Below are 15,864 nucleotides of genomic sequence, written 5' to 3' on the forward strand. Positions count from 1 at the left end.
AGGGTCTTATCAGCAGCTGGAAGGGCACAGGGATGATCACTGGCTATCCACGCCATCCCAAACCTCCTCTGGATTTCCTGCTGCCTTCCAGGACGTGGCTGCAGTGCTGAGGTTCCCATTCCTGCCCATTTGGGAATGTCACAGTTGGGAGAAGTGGCACCCCAAGGCAGCTGGGAGGGCACTGAAGGCTCCTGAATGTCCTAGTTGAGACAGAGACAACACAAAGCAGCACACTCCATTTTCAGAAGGCTTCAAGACTGTTTTTATTACAGCCTGCATGCTTTTTATACATTCCTACAAAGCTCCTAAGTTTGCACTTTACTCTTTGGTCATGAGAGACAAACAAAGTCCTCATTGGAACAGGCAGCTGCAGGTTTCTCTTATTTCTCCTTCTTTCTTTCTTGGTTTCTGTGTCAACGACCTTGGTAGGAAATTCTTTCAAGGGTTGTCTGGGTTTGAACAGCCAGATGTGTGCTAAGGAGGGCAGGAGCCTCCCCTGAAATGGAAAATGCAAACCCACTCCCTCTGAGTTGTAATTTTGAAATTAAGGGGCTCTCAGGCAAAGATATGGGAATAGGAATAACAGTTCTGTACTAGAAAAACTAAAATTACAAATGCAATGGTACAAACAAAACCAAACCCCTGCCAGAGTCAGAGCAGCCCTGTCCCCTGTGGGTCAGGGAGGTGGCTCAGCCCCATCCCAGGGGGGCTCAGCCCTCCTGCAGTGCCAGCTGTGCTTCTGCTGGAGCAGGATCCTGGGCAAGGGGGGAGTTTTCCTTGGAGCTCCAGGGCTGGGGGAGATGGGCCTGGGCTCCCCTGGGAATGCAGGGGGAAGAAAGCTGCTCCTCTGGGAATGCAGAGGGAAGAAAGCTGCTCCTCTGGGAATGCAGGGGGAAGGAAGCTGCTCCTCTGGGAATGCAGGGGGAAGGAAGCTGCTCCTCTGGGAATGCAGGGGGAAGGAAGCTGCTCCTCTGGGAATGCAGGGGGAAGAAAGCTGCTCCTCTGGGAATGCAGGGGGCAAAGGCTGCTGTGCTGTTCCCAGGTCAGATTGGATCCAGGTAGGAATTCTTGGCTCCTCCCCTGGGCACAGCATCTCCCCATGGATGGTGGAATTTTCTCAGCCATGCAGGGACACTCAGTGGCCATGGACAGCAGAGATCTCCTGGAGGGAGGATTGGCTGTGGGAGGGATAAAGAAAAACCTGCCCCATGAGCAGAGGATACCTGCCCCATCTGTGACTGATGGGAATAAAGTGCCCCTATTTCCAGCCAAGATAGGGCTAAACATGGATCCTCTTATGAAACATGGATCCTCTTATCAAACATGGATCCTCTTATCAAACATGGAACCTCTTACCAAGCTTCTTTCTGGCTCACAGAAGTTGCTGTAAAGCGCCAGGGAAGAGGCAGAGCGCTCCTGACGGGCAGGAGGTCCCTGGCAGGGACTGGGCAGGGCTGGGAGGGGTCGGGGCTGCACAGCCAGGCTGCCAGCCCTGGTGGGGTTCCCTGGAACACCACCTTCCCGTTCATGCCAGCCTGGTGCATCCCGAGGCACTCCAGCCAGGCTGGATGTGACTCTGGGACACTTGGAGCTGGAGGGGACACGTGAGGAGCAGAGGTGACCCCATCAATGACCCTGGGCTGGGCTGGTGGCCTCAGACAGGGTCGGTAGAGGAGATTTCATGCCCTGGCTGTGTGTCCTACATAGAGCCTTGCTGGGAGGGGAAAGGAGCAGCTGGAAAACTCGGGAACAGCTTGTTTCCCTTGGAATTTTTTGGTGGCACTCAAGGCTGCAGGGCAAGGTCAGATGAGCTCGTGCTGGGTTTGTTTAATCTGAGCTCAATCCCTGCCCTGGGATAAACCAGCAGCTCTCCCAGGGCAGGGCTCTCCAGCAGAGGTTGCTGAATTTTCCTGTTGATTCCCACATATGAACTTCCTGGGATTGAGGAGATGCTCCAACACCAAGAACAAACTCAGCGCAGTAGGAGAGGTTTTAATCCACAATTAAATCCATGTAGGCCCAACATCCTCATAAACCACTCAGATGCATGACTCAAAGGGATAATGAGGAAGTTTGGGAATTAAATTGGGAGGGGCTGCTGTCTCCCTCGAGGGCAGAGAGGCCCTGCAGGGAGACCTGGATAAACCAGAGGGCTGAGAATTGCCAAAGGTGTGTAGCTGAACAAGGGCAAATCCTGGATTCTCTGCTTGTGGTGAGGCACCCCTGGGTGTAGGGACAGAGTGGGAATGAGAGGCTGGAAAACAGCTGTGGGAAGGATGATCCATGACAAGCTGGATCTGAGTCAGCAGCTCCCTGGAGCCAGGAGGGACATCCCTGTCCTGGGGACACCGGGGCAGGGCAGGGATTGTCCTGCTCTGTTCTGGGCTGGAGTGGTCTCACCGTGAGTTCTGAGACAGTTTCGGGTGCCACAGCATCAGTGAGCCAGAGCTGCTCCAGGGTGTCCAGAGGAGGGGCCGGGGCTGGGGAAGGCTCTGCAGCCCCACCCGGGCAGGGCTGAGGGCACCGGGCTGGTTCAGCTGCAGCAGAGGAGCCGAGGGCAGAGCTCAGGGAAGGAGGGAACGGCTGCAGGGGGAGCTTTGGGATGGACACCAGGGAAAGGCTCTTCCCCCAGAGGTGCTGGCACTGCCCAGGCTCCCCAGGGAATGGGCACGGCCCGAGGCTGCCAGAGCTCCAGGAGCCTTTGGGCACAGGGATGCACAGGGGGACTGCTGGGGGGTCTGGGCAGGGCCAGGGGCTGGACTGGATGATCCTGGTGGGTCCCTTCCAGCTCAGGATATTCCATGATTCCATGATCTATATCCAGATGTGAATCAATGGGAGGAAGTCCCTGTTCCATGAGCCAAGTCCTGAGCAGGTTTGTAGGTGGATAAGAACGATCCATGCGCTTTTCAGGAATAAAGGGACAATGCTGGAGCTGTGGCAACAAAAGATGTCACCCACATGAGGAGATTTGGGAATATTTCAGCAAATCCAGGGGGGTGCAGATGGGGGCTTAGGGAGCCAGATATGCAGGACATGAGTCTAATTTTTAATTCATTGACAGTCCTACATTTTGAGGGGCTATTAGGATGGAAAAGTGTATGGAGAGTATTACTGGCCATTGTATCAAATCCTGGCATCCACACTTTTATCATGGATTAAAAAAAAAATTAGAGGGAGCTCAGAGAAGAGCTGGAAGACTGAGAAAAGGTCTGGCAAACCTGCTGGGTGATGATAGGCTTAATGACTTCAATCTATTTAGCTCATCAGAGAGCAACTTGAGAGGTGACATGATCATGGGCTCTAAGTACTTCCAGGGAGGAGATTTTTGATAGCAGAGGGTCCTTTAATCCAGCAGACAAAGCCAGGACTCGGTGGCTGACGGGTGGAGCTGAAGGAAGAATAATTCCAATGGCAATTAAGCCACCAGTGTTTCACAGGAAAGGTAATTAACTCCTGGGAGTGCTTACCTGGGGACATGCTGAATCCATCTCTGCACGAGAGCTGGGAGATTTGCTCCCATCTGAACACAAGTTATGGGCTCAGTGCCCTTCATCCATGTGGGAATGGAGGGAAATCTCTTTCTCAGGGGCCAGGATGGGAATTCCCTCCCTGGGATCATTCTGGGGATTTCATTTTGGTGTCAGGTGTCCCTCACACAGAGTTTCTCCAGTCTGGAGACTCGAGTTGGCAGAACTGTGTGGCTCTGAGTGGTTTATACCCCACATTTTTTCTGCTTTTCATTCTGTGCCCCAGCTCACCTTGGGTTTGGAAAATGTTGGGATTGACATTGGATCTGTTTGATCTCTCCTCTGACTCCTCCTGCTGCCCAAGGTGCATTTCAAGCTCGACCTGGTCCAGATGTTCATCATTAGAGGAAAACTCTGGAGGAAAACCAAACCCAGGGGGTCTCCAATGGCTTTGGGAAAAGCATCCCAAAGAGCCTTTGGTCCTGGCAGGGGTCAGGGCTGGCTAGCCCTGCACAGCCTCACCTGGACACTGCCCCTCACCTTGTCCAGGGCTTGAGGATCGATCTAAAATCCAGCCCTGAGCCTTCCCTCCCCTCTGAGCTCTGTAGTGGCTGTGCCACCTCTGGATCTACCTTGGATCTTTGCTGCAGCTCAGTCCTGGCTCCATCTCCTGCACCTGTGGATGGATCCCTGAGTACACCTGGGAATGCTGAGCCCAGGGACCCTGTGAGTGAGGACAGCTGGCTCCCCTTCCTACAGGGAGCAGCTGATCCCAGGCAGTGGGAACGTCCTGGGCTGTGAGATGTGGTCTGGGGGTGTGATTCTGTTATCATCTGTCAGAGCTGGGGCAGTATCCTCTGCTCATGGGGCAGGTTTTTCTTTATCCCTCCCACAGCCAATCCTCCCTGCAGGAGATCTCTGCTGTCCATGGCCACTGAGTGTCCCTGCATGGCTGAGAAAATTCCATCATCCATGGGGAGATGCTGTGCCCAGGGGAGGAGCCAAGAATTCCTACCTGGATCCAATCTGACCTGGGAACAGCACAGCAGCCTTTGCCCCCTGCATTCCCAGAGGAGCAGCTTCCTTCCCCCTGCATTCCCAGAGGAGCAGCTTCCTTCCCCCTGCATTCCCAGAGGAGCAGCTTCCTTCCCCCTGCATTCCCAGAGGAGCAGCTTCCTTCCCCCTGCATTCCCAGAGGAGCAGCTTCCTTCCCCCTGCATTCCCAGAGGAGCAGCTTTCTGCCCCCTGCATTCCCAGAGGAGCAGCTTCCTTCCCCCTGCATTCCCAGAGGAGCCCAGGCCCATCTCCCCCAGCCCTGGAGCTCCAGAGGAAAACTCCCCCCTTGCCCAGGATCCTGCTCCAGCAGAAGCACAGCTGGCACTGCAGGAGGGCTGAGCCCCCCTGGGATGGGGCTGAGCCACCTCCCTGACCCACAGGGGACAGGGCTGCTCTGACTCTGGCAGGGGTTTGGTTTTGTTTGTACCATTGCATTTGTAATTTTAGTTTTCCTAGTACAGAACTGTTATTCCTATTCCCATATCTTTGCCTGAGAGCCCCGAAATTTCAAAATTACAACAACTCAGAGGGAGGGGGTTTGCATTTTCCATTTCAGGGGAGGCTCCTGCCCTCCTTAGCACACACCTGGCTGTTCAAACCAAGACAAGGAACCCCTCTCTGAGCAGGAATATTTATTTCCCAAACAGATCCCCCCAGGTGTAGCTGCCCTGCTGTGCTATTCCTGGAAATTAATCCCTTGGGAATGCCAGTGGTTAACACAGGAGATATTGAGCAGTGAGGGCCGGCTTCTTATGGAGCAAATCCCATTTTCCTGGTGGGTTTATCCATGGGAAACACATCCAAGAGGAAAACTCACCGTCAGCCGGAGCTTTGTGGAAGCCTTGCAGGGCTGAGGACGCCCATGCTGGGGACAGCAGTGTCACCAGTGGTGGGGGAGCACCAGCAGGAAGGGGCAGAGCCTTTGGGACAGCCAGGGGAGGTCCAGCAGGATTCCCCATCCTCACTCCCTGGTCCATCCGTGTCACTGTCTGGGATCACCAGGGGTGACACCTGGGCTGTGCTGGGGCCCTCAGGGCTGATGCCAGAGGGGTCAGAGCTGTGTTCTTCCCTACTTTGGCCCTATTCCTTATTTTTTCGTCATACTCCTCCTCCTTTGGCCAGCCTGCTTACCCTTTCACCATATCTTTTATCCTTTGGCCTGATTCCTTATCTTTATGGCATAGTCCTCACTTTTTGGCTGTATTCCTCATTTTTTGGCCATATTTCTCATCCTTTGGTCACATTCCTTATCGCTTGGCCACATTCCTTATGTTTTTGGGATATCCCTTATCTTTTGGCATATTCCTCGTCCTCTGGCCATACAGGACACCACGAGGAGCCGCTCAGATTTTGGGACCTCAGCAGCTCCTCAATGTTCCTCCTGCCACATCCCCAAGGTGCTGCTCAAACCCCTGCCCTGGGAGGGGCAGGAGCCACACCCAGCAATTCCTCATCCCCAAAATCCAAATCTGGGCATGGCAAACCAGGGAGTAAAAACGGGAGAATGGGAGCAAATTGAGTGCCCTGCTTTTGGTTTTTATGTTTCTCTGAGCTTCTTGGAGCCCCCACATCTCAGGGGCCGCTGGCAGCCAAGCCAGAAGGGAAAAAACCTGTGGGCCCCTCACCTGGGAGGAGCTGGAGATTGCTGGTGTGTATCAGCTCCACAGACACACATCCGTTCTTGTGTTTTCATGGAAAAAACAGGAATATTTAAAGTGAGACAAGGAAAACGCTGTTGTGAGACAAATCCCTGTTTTGCTGGATGAAGCAGAGGCTCCCCAGCTGAATTGTTCTCCCACCCAGCAGCCCCACGGAGCAAATCCTGGTAGGAAGGGGTTTGCAGACAGCTCTGCCTCCAGTGAGCTGCTCCCCAAGGCAAAAACAACAACAAAATTCCTCCAGGGCAGGGGGCTGAGGCAGAGAATTTATTTCTGTGGTGTTCTCTGCAGGGATCCCACTTCTGCCCAGAATAATCCGAAGCTGCAGCCGAATTTTGGTGCAACACAGGAGACCCTGGCTGTGCTGGGATCACGGCTGGGAATACACGAGGCTGTGCTGGGAGAGGCAATCAAGGAAGCTGGAAAAATCCTGCCTTTGCTGCTGCTTCCAGGGCAACACAACAGCCTTGGATGGTTTGTGCTCAGGGGGGATGGACTGGTGCAGGAGGCTGCATTTAACCCATGGAATCATGGAATGCTTTGGGGTGGAAGGGGCTTTAAAGATGATTTTGTTTCACTCCCTACCTTGGCAGGGGCACCTTCCACTGTCCCAGGCTGCTCCAGCCCCGGTGTCCAGCCTGGCCTGGGACACTGCCAGGGATCCAGAAGCAGCCACAGCTGCTCTGGGCACCCTGTGCCAGGGCCTGCCCACCCTGCCAGGGAACAATTCCCAATTCCCAATATCCCATCCATCCCTGCCCTCTGGCAGTGGGAGCCGTTCCCTGTGTCCTGTCCCTCCATCCCTTGTCCATTCTCTCTCTCCAGGTTTCCTGTGGCTCCTCCAGGCCCTGCAAGGCCACTCTGAGCTCAGCCCAAAGCTTCTCCTCTCCAGGTGAACAATGCCAGCTGTGCCAGCCTTTCCTGCCAGCAGAGCTGCTCCATCCTCTGCTCATCCTGGAGCCTCCTCTGGCCTGGCTCCAGCAGCTCCAGCTCCTCCTGTGCTGGGCCAGGGCTGGGGCAGCTCTGCAGCTGGGGGCTCACCTGAGCACAGGGGCAGAATCCCCCCAGCCCTGCTGCCCACACGGGGTCCCAGGGGACATCAAACCATTCAGTCACACAGGCACGAGGCAGGATTTGAGTGTTGGGAGACAGTGAAAATGTTAAAAAAAAAGGGGGGAAAAAAGCAGCCCAGGCTCATTGTGACACTGTAAATGAAAAGCCAGACTAAGTCTGGAAATTCATTCATCCACATCACTCATGTTAAGCCTTAAAATGTTCCTGGTAGCCACTGGAAATCATTAAAGAAGTGACAGTTCCGTTCTCTGGAGAAGGAGGACTCAGAGTGGGGGGTACAGGAGATGCTTTAGCAAGAAAAATTCGACGAAGCAGCCTCTAAGTCAGTGATTTTCTGACTTCATCTGCACATTAAAAATGCAAGTGAATGCCTTTTGGTGTTAGCTCTGCTCCTGGATATGAGATGGAGTCAATTCACAGCTCTTCAGTGGATAATACTTTTTGTTTTTCACAGAGGCTGTTGAAACAGAATGGAAAATTAAAGCAATTTTTCCTGACAGCAATGCATAAACGTTGACCATGAAATGGCAAAGCGAAAAAACAAAACCAAAAGCAAGAACAGCTCGAGGAGTGTCTGAATTAGGCAGCAGCGAGTTCATTACAGCTCTCATTTGAATAGAGGCAGGAGATGATGCCCTCGCTGTAATGGAAATGCTCTTCAAGTCCGAGCCATCCATGGCCATTAGAGCCTGAAGAGGATTGTTTGGGAAGGAGATGGATGCACTCCCATCCCCCTGGGCCACAGCGCTGCTCTCCTGCTCCCTCGGACACCTTCCCCCTCAGTGCCCGGGGCTGCGTGCAGCTGGGTCCTGCTGGCCCCAGAATCTCTGGGAATGTTCTGCTCTGGAGCATCTCAGCCCTTTCCCTGCTGGTCTAACAGGGCACCGGGCGGGTCAGAGCTCCTGGGAGGGGCTTGGAGCATTTGAAAACTCGGGAGAAACTGAAATTCCAGCTAGAAGAAAGGTTTGGGATAACAGGCACTTTCCGTGCCCCACAGAAGCTCCTGAGGTGCTGCTGCTGACCCCCAGGTTGTCCCTGGAAGCTGGAATGGGAGCACTGGATGCATTCCAAGCCTCTGCCAGCACTGGCAGGAGCTGCCCGGGGACGTGTCAGAGTCCCAAACCCTGGGGGTGTCCAAGGAGGTGACACTCAGTGCTCTGGGCTGGTGACAAGGTGGGCATCGGGCACAGCTGGCACTCGATGATCCTGGAGGGCTTTTCCAACCTCAGTAGCTCCGGGATTCCGGGATTCTGAGCTCTTCCTTCCCCTTGATTGGCATCGAGGGTTTCCCACCTTTCCCTTCATCCTTCCCCAGTTCTCCAGAGCTGGTGCAGAGGAAACCTGAGAGCCTCTGCCCCATGGGGAGGTCTGTGCTGTCCTGGTGCCAGCAGGACACCCTCTCCCATCCCCACCCCCTGCATTTATTCCCCAGAGCAGCAGGATGTGTCCCACACATCAAGGGGACGGGATTCTCCCAAATTTCCGCATCGGTTTTTCCTTCCCCTTTGAGCAGGAATTAATGATTCGATGGTCTCAGAGGGCTTTTACAACCAAAACCTTTCCCAGATTTACCCTCTAGCCTCTCTGGTGGCCGTGGCCACACCAGGTCCCAGGTGTGCCCCGGGGGAGCATCCCTGCGATCCCAGGGGTGCCCCGGGGGAGCATCCCTGCGATCCCCGCGCCCCTCCCGGGCTCGGATGGGCAGGAGGGGCTCCGGGACAGTCCGGGGGCTGCAGCCAAGGTGGAGCGTGCCGTGTGTCCCCGTGCCACTAGATGTCCTTGTGGGAAAGGCCTTGGTGTGCCCGCGGGCACCAGCGGCAGCGCCGGGAACGGAGGGATGGAGGGAATTCCGGGAGTTGAGGGAATTGAGGGAATGGAGAGAATTCCAGGAGCTTAGGGAACTGGGGGAATTGAGGGAAGGGAGGAAATTCCAAGAATGGAGGGAATTGCAAGAGTTGAGGGAATGGAGGGAATAGAGGGAATTGGGGGAATTGCGGGAATGGAGGGAATTGAAGGAATTGAGAGAATTCCAGGAGTTGAGGGAATTGGGGGAATTGAAGGAATGGAGGGGATGGAGGGAATTGGGGGAATTGAGGGAAAGGAGGAAATTCCAAGAATGGAGGGAATTGCAAGAATGAAGGGAATAGAGGGAACTGGGGGAATTGAGGGAAGGGAGGGAATTGAGGGATTTGAGGGAATAGAGGGAATTGAGGGAATGGAGGGAACTGAGAGAATTCCAGGAGCTGAGGGAATTGGGGGAATTGAGGGAATGGAAAGGGAATTGGGGAAATTGAGGGCATTGAGGGCATGGAGAGAATTCTGGTAGTTGAGGGAATTGGGGAATGGAGGGAAGGCAGGGAATGGAGGGAATGGAGAGAATTCCAGAAACTGAAGGAATTGGAGGAATTGAGTGAATGGAGGGAACTGGGGAGATTGAAGGAAGGGAGGAAATTCCAAGAATGGAGGGAATTGCAAAAGTTGAGGGAATGGAGGGAAGAGAGGGAATTGGGGGAATTGAAGGAATGGAGGGAATTGAGGGAAAGGAGGGAACTGAAGGAATGGAGGGAATTCCGGTAGTTGAGGGAATTGGGGGAATTGAGTGAATGGAAGGAACTGGGGGAATTGAAGGAAGGGAGGAAATTCCAAGAATGGAGGAATTCCAAGAGTTGAAGGAAGGGAGGGAATAGAGAGAATTGAGAGAATGGAGAGAATTCCAGGAGTTGAGGAAATTGGGTGAATTGCTGGAATGGAGGGAATTGTGGAAGGGAAAGAACTGAGGGAATGGAGGAATTGGAGGAATTCCAGGAATTGAGGGAATGGAGGGAATAAGCCCGGGGTGCCTCTGCCCCTCTGCCCCCCACCCCGCTTTGGACCCTCCACAGCCAGACCAGGCAGGGGCAGCATCCCTGGGTGCGGGAAAGCCCCAGGGAGCCCCAGGGAGGGCAGCCCCGGCTGCTCCTGAGCGTGTCCCTACAAACCCCAAGCTTTAGGAAAAGCTGTGCAGCTCCGAGAGGAGCCGGGTGCGAGGGAAGGCAGCGCCAGCCTGGGCAGGGACGGCTTCCCGTGGCTCAGATCCCATTGCAGAGCTCCTGGAGAGCCCCAGAATGTGGGAATCAGCGGGCAGCACCTGAACCCACTGTCCCTGGGCTTTGGAGTGTTAGGATTTTGTTGGGATTTTGCCGTGACCGTGGTCCTGCTGTGCCACCTCCCTGTCCCTGTGCCCCGCTGCCACCTTGGGCGGCCCTGCTGGACCAGGGCTGTCCCCTGCTCCTCTCCCATCCTCTCCCACCGCATCCTTGGCAGCAGCGGCAGCGCTGGAGAAGGACCGAGCAGCAGAAGGTGAAACTCTGCAGAGAGGAGATTACAGCTCCTGTGTTTTTCCTTTTCTTTTCTTTTCTTTTTTTCTTTTTTTTTTTTTTTTTCCTTCAAAGGAATGACTTCGTATTTTTGGAAAGAATAGCTGCTCCAAAAAATCCTGGTACAAACTCTTCCAGACTCCAGCCTGGCTTATCACGAGCTGTGCTGGGGCCCTTGGTGGGAATGCAGGATTTTAACTCTTGGATGCCCTTTCCCAGCTTTAATAAATGGCCCCCTTCCTCCAAGGGTTCAAATTAATCCTTGGAGACGAGGGCAAATCTCAGTGGGAATCTCAGGAAAGCAGGCTCAGCCTGCTGGAAAGATGCTGGAGACTAAAGCTGGTGGTGCTGGATGCTGGGAGCCATGTTCCAGCTGTGTTCCAGCTGTGTTCCAGCTGTGTTCCAGCTGTGTTCCAGCCGTGTTCCAGCCATGTCCAAGGTGTGCCTGCCACTCAGGCTGCAGCCTGGCAACCAGCAGCATCAGCTCTGCGGGAGAAAGTTCCCAAAATACAAAGAACGGCAGTAAATAATTCCTGGGGTTTGGTTTATGGGTGAACCTCCAGGTCTGTGGAGGGATCTCCCCGGGCTTTGGATGACTCTGGATAGTCGGGAGCCCAGCGGGTGTGGGAGATGCGGAATTCCAGGTGCCGGAGCAGTAATTGCTGGGAAGAGGGGAGTTAACAGTGAGTTAACAGCTCATTGATTACAGAGAAACCCAAACTGGGAGAAAATGCAAACTCCAGTGTAAAGGGGAGCACAGACCGGAGACAATGGAAATGGATGCAATTCCTCTGTTGTGGGGGGAATAGCCCCGCAGCCAAATTCCCAGAGCCGTAGCACCTGGGGCAGACAGCACTCGGCTCCCCGGAGGAGCTGGGAATTTGGGAATTGCTGCTGCTGTTGTGTGCTGCGGGCTCAGAGAAGGGGCCTCCGTGCTTCCCTGAAGCCCAGGGAGGCGGTGGTTCACTGGGTGTCTGCAGGGCTGGGCCCAGAAACCTTCCAGAAAGCTGGAAACAGGGCTGGCAGAGGGATTAGGGCAGGACTCGGAATCACAGGATCCTTAAGGATGGAAAAGACCTCCAAGGTCGCTGTCCAACCATTCCCCCAGCACTGACAATGTCCCCAAGTGCCACATCCACACTTCCAGGGATGAGCACTCCCCTGGACAGCCCTTTCTGATGCTTGACCCCTATTTCGGCAGAGAAATTTTTCTGGATATCCAGTCTGAGCCTCCCCTGGTGCAGCCTGAGGCCATTTTCCCTTGGCCTTATGACTCATGCAGGCTCTTCCTAGTGCTGGGCATGATGGAAGAGTGGGGACAGAGGGGGGGAAAGGAGTAGGACAGCAGGGATGACAGAGCAGGGTCTGGAGAGGAAACACCTGACAGCAGATCCTGAGCTTGCCTAGTTTTGGGGAAGCCCTGCAGCCACAGCACACTGGGCTCACCTGGAGAAGTGGGATGGGATTTGGGAACGGCCCCTGGAGCTGCTCCTGCATGGCTCTGGGAAGGGACAGGGAGCCCAGCATGGAGTGGGGGTCCCTGGCATGGAATGGAGGTCCCTGGTATGGAAAAGAGGTCCCAGGTACAGAGCAGGGGTACCTGGCATGGATCAGGGGTCTCTGGCATGAATAAGGAATCCCTGGCATGGATCAGGGGTCTCTGGCACAGATCAGAGGGTCTCTGGCATGGATCAGTGGTCTCTGGCACAGATCAGGGGTCCCTGACATGGTTCAGGGGTCTCTGGCACAGATCAGGGGTCTCTGGCATGGTTCAGGGGTCTCTGGCACAGATCAGGGGTCCCTGGCATGGTTCAGGGGTCTGTGGCATGGATCAGGGGTCTCTGGCATGAATAAGGAATCCCTGGCATGGTTCAGGGGTCTCTGGCACAGATCAGGGGTCTCTGGCATGGATCAGGGGTCTCTGGCACAGATCAGGGGTCTCTGGCATGGATCAGGGGTCTCTGGCATGGATCAGAGTCCCTGGCACACAGATCCAGGCTCACTGAGTCTCAGCCCACCCTGGTGACAGTGGGACTGTGCTGAAGGACGTGGCCAGGACCTCAGGGGCACAGCAAGGGCAGGGGACACGGGTCTGACAGCACAGGGCACAGTCTGATGTTGTTAACCCGTGCTGTGCCACACCATCACCTCCACGCCATCCCCCTGGCACGGGCTGTGCCAGCTGGGGGAGGGCCCATTGCCTCCGCTGCCAGCCCATTCCTGAGCCTTCTCCTTGACCTTGGTTTTTCCTCAAGGTCAGACCCACCCGTGAGAGCCCGGCTCGGCCTTTGCTTCCTGCTGAGCCTTGAAAGTGTCTCTGGGTTTGCCTTCCCAAACTTTTCCTCCCGGGACTGTCCCATCATGTGAACACCCAGAGGATGCTGAGGGACCAGATTTCCCTCTGGTGAGGAAGCTGCTGATGCCAGGGATGCCCAGGGATGCCCAGGGATGCCCGGGGATGCCTGGCAGCTCTGACCTTGCTGATGTGGCACCAGCCCAGCCATCCCCATATCCCATCGCTCTGGGAATGGGGGGATCCTGACCCGGGGGTGGCAGGGCAGTGAAAATGTGTGGGGCAGGGCAGAGCAGGGCAGGGAGGGTGTGTGGGGCAGGAGGAGCAGAGGATTTGGTGGCTCAGGAGCAGAGAGGTGCTGCTGCCGGCTCATTAGAGCAGAGCCCGTGTTCCTGGAGCCCTCAGCTCCCTCTCCTGCTCCTGGAATTGGGAGATTTGTTTGCCAGGAGCCCCCAGGGATGGGGCTGCAGGGATAGCTGGGCTTTACAGCAGCGATGTGCTCGCTGTGCCCATCCCCTCCCGAGGCTGCATTTCCCAGATCCTTGGGTGGCTGGAGCAATCCGAGCTCAAGCCTTGCTGCAGGAATAATGGGATCCCAGGGGGCTTCCCGTGACAGAAACCTGGAGCAGAGCAGGACGAGGGGTGGGCGCGTTCCCGTTTTTACACATCCCCAGCCTGTCCTGGGCTGCGGGCTCGGAATGCAGCACAGGGAGGCTGCAGCAGCCCTGCAATCCCACAGGGACAGCGCTGGACAGATGTGCTTGGGGACAGCTTACAAGATTGTCAGCCCTTGTAAGCAAAGTATTTAGAGAGGGATTAACAGCAATAAGGACACGGCGGAATCGGCGGCACAAACGAGCAGGCAGATGGGTGACCCTGCAGGGACACTGCCCTGTACGTGTCCTGCTTAGTGCCAGCAGTGCTGGGGACACCAGGGGTGTCCAGGGTGTCAGGGACACCAGGAATGTCCAGTGAGGAAGGAGCTGTTGACTCCAGAGCTCTGCTTGGCTGCACAGGAGGTGAGGGTGGGCCCCTCTCTGCTGTGCAGGACTTGCAGCCACCTCTGCACCCCTGGTGAGCGCCAGCTGGACAAGGAGGTCCCCCAGACCTGCAAAACAATTCCAGTGGGGTTTTCTCCTCCTCACTTGTGCCAGGTCTCTCTGCTGGGCATTTAACTGAGGACAGACCTTGCCTGGAGACCCCATGTGGGACAGATTTGTGCCTCAGCCAGGACCCCTCTTTCCTCTGATAGCTCCTCATGTCAGCAAAAATCAGATTTCATCTTCTTTTCCCACTTTTCTGGCTCTGCTGGGGATTCAGCGACACCCTGGGCCCCTGCTGGAGGAGGATCAGTTCTCTTCAGAGCTCATGGCAGCAACTCCAGCACTCATGTGAAGCTTTCCAGGGATTTTCTTTGCAGCTGCAGGAGCTGCAAACCAGCGCTGGGGTTATCAGCTCCGGGTGCTGCCGGAAAGCCCCACGCTCTGGGGAACAGCCACATCCCAAAACAATCCTGGCTCTGCCGCTGGAAGCACAGAGCAATTCACAAGGTAACCCACTTGCAGAGCCGAGGATGAAGTGTTACATCCTGAGTATGAGCAGGGAAATTACCAGTGGCACCTCTGTCAATGCCACTGAATCCCTCCGAAATGAATTCCTGGGGAGGAATGAGCCTGTTAGAGGAGGAGATTTGCTGAACCTGAGGCTTTGCTTCTCCTCGCTGTGAGCAGGGCCAGCGCAGCCCGACCTTGCTCCAAGGTCAGAACGATCCACGGGGGCTCTCCAGCAAATTCTTCCCAGTGAGTTTGCCCTCTCTGCTCACGGAACGGGGCTGGGCCATTCCTGGGCAGCCAGGAGGAGGTGGCAGCAGGGTCAGTGTGCTTCCTGCAGGGCAGGAGTTAATCCGTCCCAGCAGGCCTGCGCTGGGATGGGTCAAAGCTTCCGGCAGGAACGGCTGCTCCTGGAAAGGAGCTGGGATCAGGGCAGGGGCCTGAGTGAGGAGGAGCTGCTTGCACAGCCTGGAGGAGGGTGGGAGAAGGCAGTGAGCCTTCACACCACAGCACAAGAACCAGGGGGTCTTAGAATCCCAGAATGGTTTGGGTTGGAAAGGACCTTGAAGCCCATCCCATCCCATCCCATCCCATCCCATCCCATCCCATCCCATCCCATCCCATCCCATCCCATCCATCCCATCCCATCCCATCCCATCCCATCCCATCCCATCCCATCCCATCCCATCCCATCCCATCCCATCCCATCCCATCCCACCCCTGCCATGGCAGGGACACCTCCCACTGTCCCAGGCTGCTCCCAACCCTGTCCAGCCTGACCTTGGGCACTGCCAGGGATCCAGGGGCAGCCACAGCTGCTCTGGGCACCTGTGCCAGGGCCTGCCCACCCTGCCAGGGAACAATTCCTAATTCCCAATATCCCAGGTGTGGCAGTGCCAGAGGAACAGAAACCTCTGCCCTGTGCCTGCAGGATTACACCACAGTGGGTTATGGGGGACCCCTCGATGTTATTACAGCACTAATTAATCACTGGGCCTGATGGTTTTCCTGTGGGATCCTTGTTTTTGAGCACTTCCAGGAACAGGGAGTCAATCATCCATGGGGCCACCTCTGCAGGAAATGTTGTTTCCATCCTGGACCCTGCTTGGTCATCACCCAGTGCCCCCAGGATGGGAGCAGGAGGGGCTCTGCCCCTTGCATCCCACCTTCCCGAGTGCTCTGGCTTTTGGGAAGGCTCAGAGCAGCTCCAGGGTGCCTTCAGTGGGGTTTCCCTGTGACACCTGAAAAGGGGCTTGGTGACAGTGCTGGAGATCCACAGTGGCCACCACCACCCAAGATTTGTGCTGCTTTGGAGGATTCCCCATTATTTTGTGCTCTGGGGCTTCCCCTTTCCAGTGGCTGCTTCCCAGTGGAGTTTCCAGTGCCAAGCGACCTGGAGAAGGGCAG

At 55.6% G+C, this 15,864-nt stretch overlaps 1 long non-coding RNA gene across 1 annotated transcript; it reads right to left on the bottom strand.

The window, feature by feature from the left end:
* Nucleotides 1-1,572: 1,572 nt before the first annotated feature.
* On the bottom strand, nucleotides 1,573-4,224 carry LOC146766115 (uncharacterized). Its single transcript, XR_014958262.1, has 3 exons — nucleotides 4,011-4,224; nucleotides 3,762-3,884; nucleotides 1,573-3,391 (listed from the first exon to the last, which is right to left on the bottom strand). It is a non-coding gene; the product is annotated as an uncharacterized LOC146766115 (long non-coding RNA).
* Between the last annotated feature and the right edge of the window lie 11,640 nt (nucleotides 4,225-15,864).

The sequence above is a fragment of the Lonchura striata genome, chromosome 13 (assembly GCF_050655825.1).
Source record: "Lonchura striata isolate lonStrDom1 chromosome 13, ASM5065582v1, whole genome shotgun sequence".
NCBI classification, from domain to species: Eukaryota; Metazoa; Chordata; class Aves; order Passeriformes; family Estrildidae; genus Lonchura; species Lonchura striata.